The following is a 12,426-nucleotide window of genomic DNA, read 5'->3' as shown; positions in this document are numbered from 1 at the left end:
AATAAAATCAGAACTAATCTTACGAAATAATCGGTTTACTATCCTTTTATTACATCGAAAACAATTAGCAAACATGCATGACAACAAAGGACTTCAAACCCTCATTTTTGGCTCAATAATTCGGCAAACTTAAAACAATTTAAAAAGACTTTAAGCTCACTTTCGAAAGGTGAAGAGGAGGGAGTGCTTTAGAAAGTTAACAAACTTTTCTGATTGATTAATATTTAAGGCATACCAACAAAGCGAAATAATTAAAATAAGTGAAGCGTTTTCCACGGCACTCAAAACCAGCAGTAACAAATGCTGCAACATCCACAATTTGCTGCTCGAGACTGTCTGCATGAAGAGGAAAAGAGGAGATACGAGTATACAAATATAGTATTACGCACACACAATGCTTGTAATACCCGAGAATTGCTCCCCAGATGGTACATCGACACATTGTTTGTTGCGCCGATGACTCCGGTAAGCTTTTCATTCCCGGTGCTGTCGTGATGTTATCAGTGATGCGTAACATGAAGTCGCGCCCCCATCCATTCGGCACTGTTATTGCCGTTGCAGTTGTGACATTCCGCCAACTGTTATCAGAACAGAAACCGAAGGAAAGGGATAAAATGTGAAAACTTCAATCCCATTTCGTTGCTCATCGCCAAATCTTAGCTTCTTTAAAATGCGAATGACATGCCAAAGTACTTCAAATTCAAGATTTTTGTTTTCCCCACTCACTTCAATGCATATTTTTTCCATTTCTTTTTTTTTGTTTGTTTTTTTTTTGCTGCCTTCAACATTGGAATTTGAAGTATTTACCAAGATACTTCTGTCTTGGTTATTTGCTGGTTGATATTAAGCAGCATAAGACGCATTCATCCGCCGAAATTATCCCCTAAATGTCACTAGCCGTCATTACGTCATAAATACACTGCCACAGACGTTGTTTGGTTTAATTTTGCTTATTCTTTTCCCCTCATCGTCTTTGGGATATACAAAATTTTGTATTTAAAACTTTTTCTGAAGATTTCTGTGCGTACTTGAAGAGTAATTCGGTTTTATTAAGCATGTAAAACATTGTTTTGGCTTTGAGCTGATTAGTTCTAGTACTTACATAGTATTAAATGATGTCTGACTGTGATGCTTTTCAAACATAACTGACTTTTACTCTGACAAGGTGTAGGACAATCATTCGTTTGTATTTTAAATCCTTTTGTAAGGATGTATAAACATTCATAAGTGATTGACTGTAAACTATGAAGGACTCTTCTAGTGAAATAAGTAATTTGTTATAGTTAAAATAACAAACTTTAATTTCAATTGATAACATTTGTTCACTTTTCATAATAAGTAGTTATGATAGAAAAAATATTCTTCTATTTCTTAGGCTTCTTCACCATCTGGTTTCATTTCCTTTGGTTACCTGATAGTATCTTTCAGTTAACGACATTCAAATTCTTTATAACCCCATAAATATATTGTTGCTATCATCTTTTTGTTGAACCTTCATGTTCTGCTGTCAATCCTCCTTCGGGATAGGTCTGAGAATATTTTCGAGATAAGATATGTTTATCGTAATAAGCAACTTAAATCCATTATCCACTCCCTTATACTGTTTTGGAGTAAATATGATACCTAATGATATATTTTACTGGACCCTCGATTGTCTCTGTAAGGAAGTGTCGTAGTGGCTGTGACTAATGCTGGTGTGAAAATGGATCATTTTTGAAATGCCTATACGTATTATTTGTTAAAAAGAATATAATTTCATTTTATGGTCTATTTAAACATTGTGAACAATAAGGTATAGCTACTAAGAATATTATTTAATATTTAATAATAGTGAATAACTTTTTAACATATTTTATATAAAACATATACCTTTTCCTGTAGTTAAGAATATGAAATAGTTAGTTATTTTAACGCTCAAAACCATTAAGCATCTATAGCCCAGCGTCTAAAGAATATATTCTCCTATAATTAATGATGTGAAAATCGGACTCAAGTTCCTTTTTTTTAATTTAGTCATATCAGTAATGAATAACGTCTGAAAAGTCAATTATTATCCCTATAGCCTATTATCATCCCTATATTGTCAATTAAAACGGATTAAATCACAATTTCGTTGCTGCTACTCCTTTTTATTTCTTTCCAATAGACGTACATCTTGAAGTTGAAGTAAGAGTTACATTAGGAGTTACCAGATCAAACGGTGTTAATAATACGAATTAAAAAAGTCAGTGAAGTAAACACTTTCCTTTTAACAAAGAGAAATATTGTCAAACTGCTATGACTTGTGTGCTCTAAACAAAGGAAACAATTTCTGACTTGCACATGTTCATGAAGAAATTGAATTTATTGCAAGGACATGAAGTGAATATACGGAATTCGTGTGACTGGTTAGGACGCTTGCACACAACTTAATCCTTCTGAATTTGTGAAATTATCTTTCTGATAAAATTAACTTTCAGTAGCAACAGCCAAAAATACTAATGAAGTGAAATTAGTAAGAAAACGAATTAATTAACTCACACCCCACTACTATTAGGTCCTCGCTGGTGCTCGCTACCGTTGTCACTAACTCAGTTCGAAGGAATTTTTCACTTATAATTTCTCAATTTTCCTTTCCATTTTCATTTTATTATTTGTTTTAATTTCAATTTACTTCACTGTTGCTAGTTGCTAGTTGCTAGTTTAGTTGCGCCATATTTGGCGTTCGAATTTGTCGGTCGTTATGTCGACAGGTGTGTACCAGGCGATAATGATTGTAATTAATTTAATTTTATTATATTTTCATCTAGTTACCCCGCAGACCCACCTACTTAGCTAGTTTTAGTTTCGGAGTAATTTAACCTTTTATCTACTGATTCCAACCGACAACTGCAATGCGCTAAATGCTTCCTTTGCTTCATTTTTATTTCCTTCCGTGTGTTGCTTCCGTTTGTTTATTTTTATTTCCGTCATTGAGTTTGTTTTGCTTATTTTGTTTTTGTTATTAAATAAGGTTCTACTGTCATATTTCACTTTATTATAATTTAATTTATTTTTCCATTTTAATTCATTCAACAAAGAACAACAGACGAAGTTTCCCAATGCTGCCAATGTCATTAAATTACGAAACATACAAACTTATTTAATATATATTTATATGCAAAGAGAAGTATGGAATTATGGTAAAATAATATTATTTTCCTGCATATCATATCACCGGTCCCCACCCCATTTCACCTGAAAATATCACTGTTTGCGAAATAATCAAAAACGCCAACGCTTTCCTTTACTTTCCGTGTGTTGCAATTTTGGAGTTTTCTGGTTGCATTACTCCAAAATCTGTTAACTTATGGCTAATTACGAAAGTTTTCTTTCCGTTGCCTTTGTTGTTGTTATCTTGATCTTACTGCACCTTAGCTCCTTACATGCAATGGATTTTTTGAAAGAAATTTATTTAACTCTTTGGGTTCATTTGGCTTTTGAACAGTTGCTTCGGGTACGACTTTTAATTAACACAGTAATTTTGAGTTAATAAAGTCCCACAGTACAAAGGTTAAATCAAATTAGGTAAATTAAAAGCTTTCAGATAATATGAAGAAACCATTCCAAGAGTAGGTATAAAGTTTACATTTAAAGAAGTAGATACGGAGTTTGTATTTCTTTAATGCCAGATGCTTCATACATTAAGCAAGAAAGCTATTTCACAAGTAATTAAAAAACATACGAATAGCGAAACGAAAAAAAAAAATTCTCATTATACACAGAGTACTCTATTTTACATGTCACACTACAAATGAATTTCCCTACTCCATTGAAATAATGTCAATTGCAAAACAAACTTCCTCACCGAACCCTCATAGGAGTCATAGAAGTTATGCACAGAATGAATTGACGAATGGCCACGTTATCATGAAGGCATGTTATGCAGACAGTCAAATCACAATTGCCACCTCCAAATGCTTATACTATTTTGAAACTTTTCGGTTGTATGTAAATTTCAAAGGAAATAATATTTATGAGCATAAAAACATACTTTTTTAAAAAAAAGTAATAAATTCTAGTGTTTATTAGTGAGAAACTCTTTATTGAATAACATGATAAGGCACAGAAATTCATGCTTTTTATCCACATGAACATAAAAATTTACTATTAATTTTTAAAGTGGAATATGACACGCCTCATAACGAAGAGTAAATTAGTTGGGATCGAAGAGTAATAAGAGCCAACAACAAAATTTTAATTAATTTATTGAAATTTGCCTGATAATACAACGCTGTTTATCATATATATAATCAGTTCATATATATAGTTTCCTTGTATAGTTTATTGGACTGCAAGTGCCAGACTTAGAACTCGTGCATGTCAAATTAGAAACGATGACTAATCGTGTTATGTCACAACTAGTCAATTTATTTTACCGTATTGAAACTCTATATATCGTATTTATGTCTATTTTTATTTCTATCGTTCTATCTCTAATATCTATTATGTTTATCTGTAAGTCCGATTTCTTTAATGAAATCTTTAAGATCCATGAAATACCCTCCTAGGTGTTTCTTCCACTTGTACATCAGTGCCGGACACTCCCCAAGTACAGTATCTGCAGTCTGAGTTGGATTGAATTCCTAACTTTGATAGGTGATTATTCAATCTACAGTGACCGGTCAATAATCCCGTACTAATTCTTAGGTTTTTTTTTGATTGTGCTATGCAATCTTTGAAGCGTTTTAGGTTGTAAGTCCCTACCTACTGATGATAGTCAACTTAATTATTTAATAAATAATAAAATTTTGTTGTTGTAATTCACTCCTGTTCAAAATTCAACTCTATTAAAAGTTTCTCTTTCTAGGAAACCTGGTTATTTTCGAAATAATTGACATTATCTTTTATCACAAGATCAGCCGAATTTCTGAGCGTGTATGTGTCGATGTTGTTTCCAGCTCTAAATTCAGGACTAGTAATAACATTGCATTTACTTACTAAAAAGTATTCAGGTATTTTTTGAATACCAAATATGATTATATCGACGATTAACTAGTCATCAAGATAAAAGTGTAATTAATTACTTAGAAAGGACTTATGCACTGCAGTTGCCAGACTTCATTATTTTTGTTATATTAAAAACAACTTATTTCTTTGAGAAGTGCTTGATTTTTACTAACCAGGAACTGACAACCTACATCCAGAGTTGTTATTTTCGTTAGCAGCACACCACTGAACAAACGGGTTGGAATTTAAAATATTATGTTAAAATAATAATAAAATAAAAATAATAATAAAATATCCAAGAAATAATCACATTACTTTTATATTTTATATTGGAAGCTAAACTTCATTCCCAAGTAAATACTAACTCCAACAATTTTAAATTACTTATAGTTTTCAGCATAGCAATAGTTTTTCTCTTTCAAACCCTAATTACCAAATGTTAACTTCAACATCGAGTAACTGCTGTGGGTCGATCAGGTATCTATAAAGACTAACCGACAGCTCGGCTTTGATATGACTTATAACAAAAAGTTGTTTACTTCAAATTACAAGAAACCTGAATGGATATTCGATTAAAGTTTTGCCCAATATAATTTTAAATAATATTTTTCATCGATGAACGACTTACCACAAAATTCGACACTTTGAACAACTTAAACTTCAATTAGAAAACAAGAGAACCTGAGGGCGTCCATAATAGCATGCGTTCATACGAGTATGTTAACCGAGCGGTACTACATGGACGTCTTACCTTGTGTTGTGAGGCTTGTGAACAATATTCGATACTGTTGTATCGAATAATGTTCGAATTACACAGGACAAAATAATTAACTCTGACTGCAGCTGGAAAAGCATTTTACAGGTTTCAAGTAATCAAACCGTAAAACACTTGAGAAAATAACAATTTCGAGTGGAGCACTTCAGCTTGGTTAAATATCAAAGATATATTGTATTTAATGCATATGTGGCCCTGCAGCAATTTTCGGACACAAAAATATTATCAGATGCAAGTGCCATTATAGGTGCATTTATGTACATGTGTGTATGTGTGAGTGTGTATGTGTATCCTGTATAAATGTGTCAGTATTGCAGTTAAAGTGAAGTGTTTATGTATTCGAAAATATTTGCTTTTAATAGGAATACTTGGACAAAAGTTGATAGCAAAGGAAAGTGCCTGGCTAAGTGCTGTCAAATGTCTTCACTTCTGCATATGTTTGCGTTCATTGCTGATATTGTTAAGAGCTGTCTGCTAACCACAGCAAGGTTGATATGTTATGCTGGAAATGATGCACTGAGTATGCAATGCAAGGATATGAATATAGAAAGTAAGTCCGAAGAAGGCATCACTTTGAGTACGCCATTACGCTTTTGTTGTCAGGCAACCTCTGAACCAAACTCGTATCTCGTACATCCCAAAGCTCGGTACTTAAGTTGTTATTGTTTTTCTCAGTTTCGCACATGCACATAAATAATTTTCAACCGATTCCTTTATTACTCGTATGTATTAACTTTCAGAGCAAATGTGTCTTTTGTATCGTATCTGTTAGTAGAGGACTTCGAGTAGTTGGACGTGTTTGTATGCACTTGACATTTAAACTTTAGCTGTCAAAATGGTTGCGCTTCAACAAGTTAAAGTCAATTGCGTACTTGAACAGTTTTTGATAAATTAAGCTCGAGCTCTCACACTTCTGAATAATGACATAAAATTCCTTTTTTGTACTTGAAACAAGTTTGCTGCATATTATATTCTGGAAGGTATAATAAAAACAATCACAATTTTAAAAAAATTTAAGATTAAATTAAGACCTACTGTGTAAAGCTAATAATCAATTAAAGATCCGACAAATTTTTAATAAATAAACACCCTTTAATTGTCTTTTCCGTTTTTTTAAATATTTCACAAGTCAATAACTTCGCTATAAGAGCAAAAAATTCAAATTTTCAGAATTTTTTTCATACAATGCTTATATAGCAGGTAACAAGTGCGCAGACAAACGAAATTTATGACCATATTCTGCGACAGATACATAGGAACAACAAGTAAATCGAAAATAACTAGGTTAGCGTCTCTTCTATGGATCCTACTGCTCCCAGCCCTGCTCCTGTCAGTCACAGAAGAAAAAAGATTTATAACCAATTTTTGCGACAGGCAAATAGAAACTGCGCACATACTTCCTAAGCAGCCAAGTCAATAGCTATATGACCCCTTGACTCCAAATGTAGAATCTCCAACTTGGTGCACATATTCCTTATAGAAGCTCCACTTTCCGTCCCTGCTTCTGCCAAACACAGACGAAAGTGGATGTATGAAAATTATATACTACAAGCAAATAGGAATTATATTATGTTGAAGCTGTTTTGAGCTAGTGCACTTAAGCACTTATACTCTTTTTTAACTCGAGGTTTCTTTAAAACCCCTCTCTACACCTTGACTAGATTATTGTTTATCATTTCAGATCTGCACATACAATCTAAGCAGTCAAGTTAAGAGCTACAAGGCCACTTGACCGCAAAAATAAAATCTTTAACTTGTTACACTGAAGTAAAATGAAAGTATCTAGGTTAAAATCCGTCATTCAGAGGCACTGGACTATAAAACAGCATAGAGCCAACCTGTCTTATTTTCTGTTGTACTTATATACAGCACTTGCTGTGTCTATGTTCAGTCTTATCTTAACCTAGGCTTAAGCCATTGGATGCCTCATTCTTTAATAAATTCGATGATATTTGCAATACTTGATATTTTCCACTTTAGCTAGATTGGGTAGTTTCAGTATACAGGCTCAGGCATAAGCTATGGGGTGTCCATTCTGAACACACTCAACAATATTTCCAACACTAGTTATTTTCAATATTACCCAAATTGACTTGTTCTAATATACCCAAACTTTTATCCACTATTAAAAGGAATGTGGAATCAAAACAGCTTTCTTAGTAAGGGTTCGTTCCTTCTTCAACTCCACGTATCTACCTATGTTCACACTTAGACTAATGCAACCTGAGTCATTTATGAACCTATGCATTTAGTGGAATATTTATAATAATATTTAATGGAATTTATTTATAATATATTTATAATTATAATTAATCGAATCTTATAAGCACGTTTTTATAAGAATTTTGTATGTATTTTGTATGAATAATACCACATACTGTTACATTTTTATCAAATTAAGTACAATAGCCCAAAAAACATACCTATATTTACCTTAAATTTTAACACATACCCTCCTCATCTACTCATCAATAATTTGCAGTTTTAAAAAGAACAAACAAAATTATCAACCAAAAGAATAACGCCTAACGCATTTTTTCGACGACCGCATTACTTCTAATTTTCATTTCATATTTCTTTAAATCAACATCAATGACTAAGAATACCAGAAGCAAATTTAATTCGGTAATGTTTTAATTTCACACTCAAATTAACATCAAATATCTTGGCATTTACCACCAGCAGCAAATACCATTTGTACACAACAAATTTTATATTGTTCTGTATGATTTGTATGTAATATCCTTGCAAAATATTATCCTTATCAAATTTTCAAAATCATAAAACAAAAGTTTATTACTTTTGACATGATAGCTGCCTTCTTATAGTACCCCCTCTCCCGCCCAACATACTTACCATGGCTCACACCACAAATCACCTCTTAATCTGAACGGAACGCCACGATGTTTGTGCGCTGCTGCCTTTGCAAGGATGAAGTCAAGAGTTTTTGAATTCGACTTTCATTTCGCATAGCTTAGTTCGCTTGACTTAATACAAATACCGGAAATTGTTGTCAAGATAATTATTGTTATTTGTTTTTTGGGTGAAATAAAATAGCAACAACAACAACAGCAACAACATCAGCAACAATGGTTGCTATTTGTATAGGCAACCACAAAAACAAGAATTCAAAACAAAGCCAAATATTGCATTAAACAAACCGAAATAAAAGTTGAGCCTTCCTTCGTGTGCGATGCTTCCAGGAAATCATTCAACCATTTCGACCATAGGTTCATCATTCTATTTAGACATTCCTTGAGAAATGTATGCACTCAGGCGTTTAGTAGAATTTACAAAAACAAAAACAATCTCTGAATGTAATTGTAGATGAAATCAAAAATGACTTCCTTAAAGGATAACTCCAAAACGCCATAATATTCTGAAGCAACAACTAAAGAGTGTTGTTAATGATGAAAAAAAGTGTTGCACATATTTGGAAAATATATAGCGGTTAGTGCGATAAACTTCTACTTAAGTCATCTCACATTTATAAGGATTAAGGAATTACTTAAAACTGAATCACATAGCAGAACACACTCAACATTTTATTGATTTTAGAATGAAAATATTAGCCAAAACACAATGAAGTCAACTGCATATATTATACTATGCTGTATAGATTGTATGTGACAGCCAGGCAGCTATAATAGCACTCATATCCTACCAGGTAACATCCAAATTGGTGTGGAAGTGCACTGATAAGCTGAACTTACTCAGCTGGAACAATCTGGTGCATCTAATATGGATTCCAGCATGTGCTGGCATTCAAGGCAATGAAATGCAGATAAACTTGCAAGAAGAGGCGCGGCCTCAAGAATGATAGACCCAGAACTAATTTGTGGTCTAGGCGATGGAACTCTATTCACTCTTAAGAACGGCGCAGAGGAAAAAGAAAGAGAACTCTATTGGCAAAGACTATCAAGACTTTCATAATCAAAAATGCTTTTAGTGACTTACAACTTCAAAACGCTACAAAGATTGCATAGCACAATTAAAAATTAACCTAAGACTTATTACGGGATTACTGACCGGTCACTGTAAATTGAATAATCACTTATCGAAGTTAGGAATTCAATCTAACTCAGACTGCTGATACTGTAGAGAAGAGAGAGAAACTGCATACCATGTGTTTGAGGAGTGCCCGGAAAGACAAAAAAGAGATTATTCTTTTAATAATTATAATATAGATTTCATATTGTGTACAGTTACATTCAATGAGGGGAAAAATTCCATATATCTGATTAATTTGATTATATCATTTTTTAGTACATCTTTTTTAGGCAAAAGATGTAGAAAAAATTTTGAAACAAATTGACTTTGAAGCATGCCACAATTTCTTAATTTTTGTGAACCAAAAACTGAATATTTAGTTGAACAATTTAAATAAAATAGTTAAAAACTGAATTTAAAAAAAAGAAATCTATTAAAAAGAAAAAGATTTTGAGGACTACACTAACGTACATATAATGGATGGATTAGAAATGCCTTGTGCTAACACAAATATATATATTTTAAAACATCCCTTATTGGAAATAAATAGTACATTCTTAACTATATGTTAATTTATTACTATAGCTGTGGTATACTTAATAGATATTGAGAATCATAAGTGGGTTTGCTGAACCAATGTTCAGCTCTCATAGTTAACATGTATGACACATTGTTTTGAGAAACATTCGGTTTTATATGTGTTTAGTCAACATTAAAACGTACATATGTATATCAAAAATCACATCAACGCTTTCTTATTTTTAAATGCATCTATTATAACAAATTTCTGAAGCATTCAAACTAAGTCTATTTCCACGACAATTTCTTTATTTCATCCAAATATCTCCACCCGAAGTGAAGTTTTCAATGCAATTAATAAAAAAAATATAATTAATAAAAAAAAATGTAATTAATAAAACAAATATGGAATTAATAAAAAAAAAAATATAATAAATAAAAAAAAATATTATTAATAAAAAAAAAATATTATTAATAAAAAAAAAATATAATTAAAAAAAAACGTGATTAAGAAAAAAAAAATATAATTAACAAAAATGTATTAAAATTATCACAACAAAAAAATGCCACACATAAAGTACGTATTGAGATAAATAGGTCATAAAATGATGCATTAACAGTCACAAATCAATAAAAAGGATTAAACAATAATATTATTTATAGATTTTAGATTTCAAAGTTGATGAGAATTATTTGATCAATTTATATATGGAGCTATCAATATTGTTTAGTCTCAAAATAAAATCTTTTACTACGAAGTTAACAGAAAAAGTACATAAATAATTAAATTAATTAATTAAATTAATAATTAAATAATTATTTATAATTAGCCCTTTAATTAAATGTTTTGGACTTTTCGGAAAACTCAAAATTTGTTTTTACTTTTGGATCATATCCGTTAAACTAAGATGTTCAGATTTTTGGGACAACTTCTCTGTTATTATCTACAGTCTTTGATAATACTTCTCAAAGCAGACCGTATGAGAAAGACATACGTAAGTAGAGTGCTTATAGCGAGAAGCTTAACTTAACAATTAAACCGATTGTGCTTTCGAATGACATTTTTTAGTTGGTTACATCTGAAAGAATCCTATAACTCTAACCTTAGGGTACCCTATAAGAGCTCAGTACCAAACGTATTAACATTATTGATTCAATCTAATATATTATTGGGACATATTTTATGTACATCGTATTCACATTATAGAATTTACAAATGCTATTCAGTTATTGCGCTGAGGAACTATTGCTCTAAGTTCGCTAAAAGATTTTCTCGTTTCGCTTGTGACAGTTCTGCGCCAGGTTTTTTTCTCCTACCTCTTCTTCATCGGGTTCCACTCTTACTCTGCATGGGGTGTTTCGTTTGTACTCTTCTTGAGCGTATGACCAATCCATCCATATTTGCGATTGTTGATTTCTTTTTTGATGCTTTCTTGATGACAGATTCATCACAGCGTTCCGTTGCGAATAGTTCGCGGCCACCTGATTTTTAAAATGTGCCTTAAGCTTTTTGATCTAATGTACATAGTTCCATATTTAAAAAGGCGTTTAGAGAAATTATTCAGAAAAAAATAATAGAGAACCCATATAAATCCACATTTCCGCTGCAAATGTTGTTATAAGAAATTCATACTAAAGAGAGTAAATTTTTTAGTGAAATGTAATGACATTGCGGCTTTTGTTTACGCATTTCTTCTAATAAGAATTTAATTTAGTAAATTTATATAAACGATAGGAATTTCATATGTAATATTTGTTTGAAAATGTTCAAATATTTAAGTTGTTATTTTGTCGAATGCCAATTTTGTTTATTCATTTCGTAGTCACGCATATGAATTTGTGCATTGCTATTTTGTAATTAAGAGGCAAAAATTAAATTTGAATGTTAATAAAAGTTAAAATGCTTCCACATATGCTGCATTGCCTTCGGATCTGGAATTTTAATTATAAAATTTCCTTTAAGACTAGTGTGTAGTATTTACATTTAAAATTTTCTCATAATCTTGTGTCGAATAACACTAAACAACCAGTTTATAAAATTATCAAAGAATCACCAAACTCTCGAGCTACCAAACTCCCGAACCCTGAACTCCTAAACTGACTCGCTTTAGTCAAGTGAAATGCACTATATTCAACAATACTGAAATGCGGTAAGCCACACAAATTGCACTCAC

This window comes from Teleopsis dalmanni, chromosome 2 (assembly GCF_002237135.1).
Source record: "Teleopsis dalmanni isolate 2A chromosome 2, ASM223713v2, whole genome shotgun sequence".
Classification (NCBI taxonomy): Eukaryota; Metazoa; Arthropoda; class Insecta; order Diptera; family Diopsidae; genus Teleopsis; species Teleopsis dalmanni.
The sequence above is the reverse complement of the archived record's forward strand: the minus strand, read 5'-3'. Positions refer to the sequence as shown.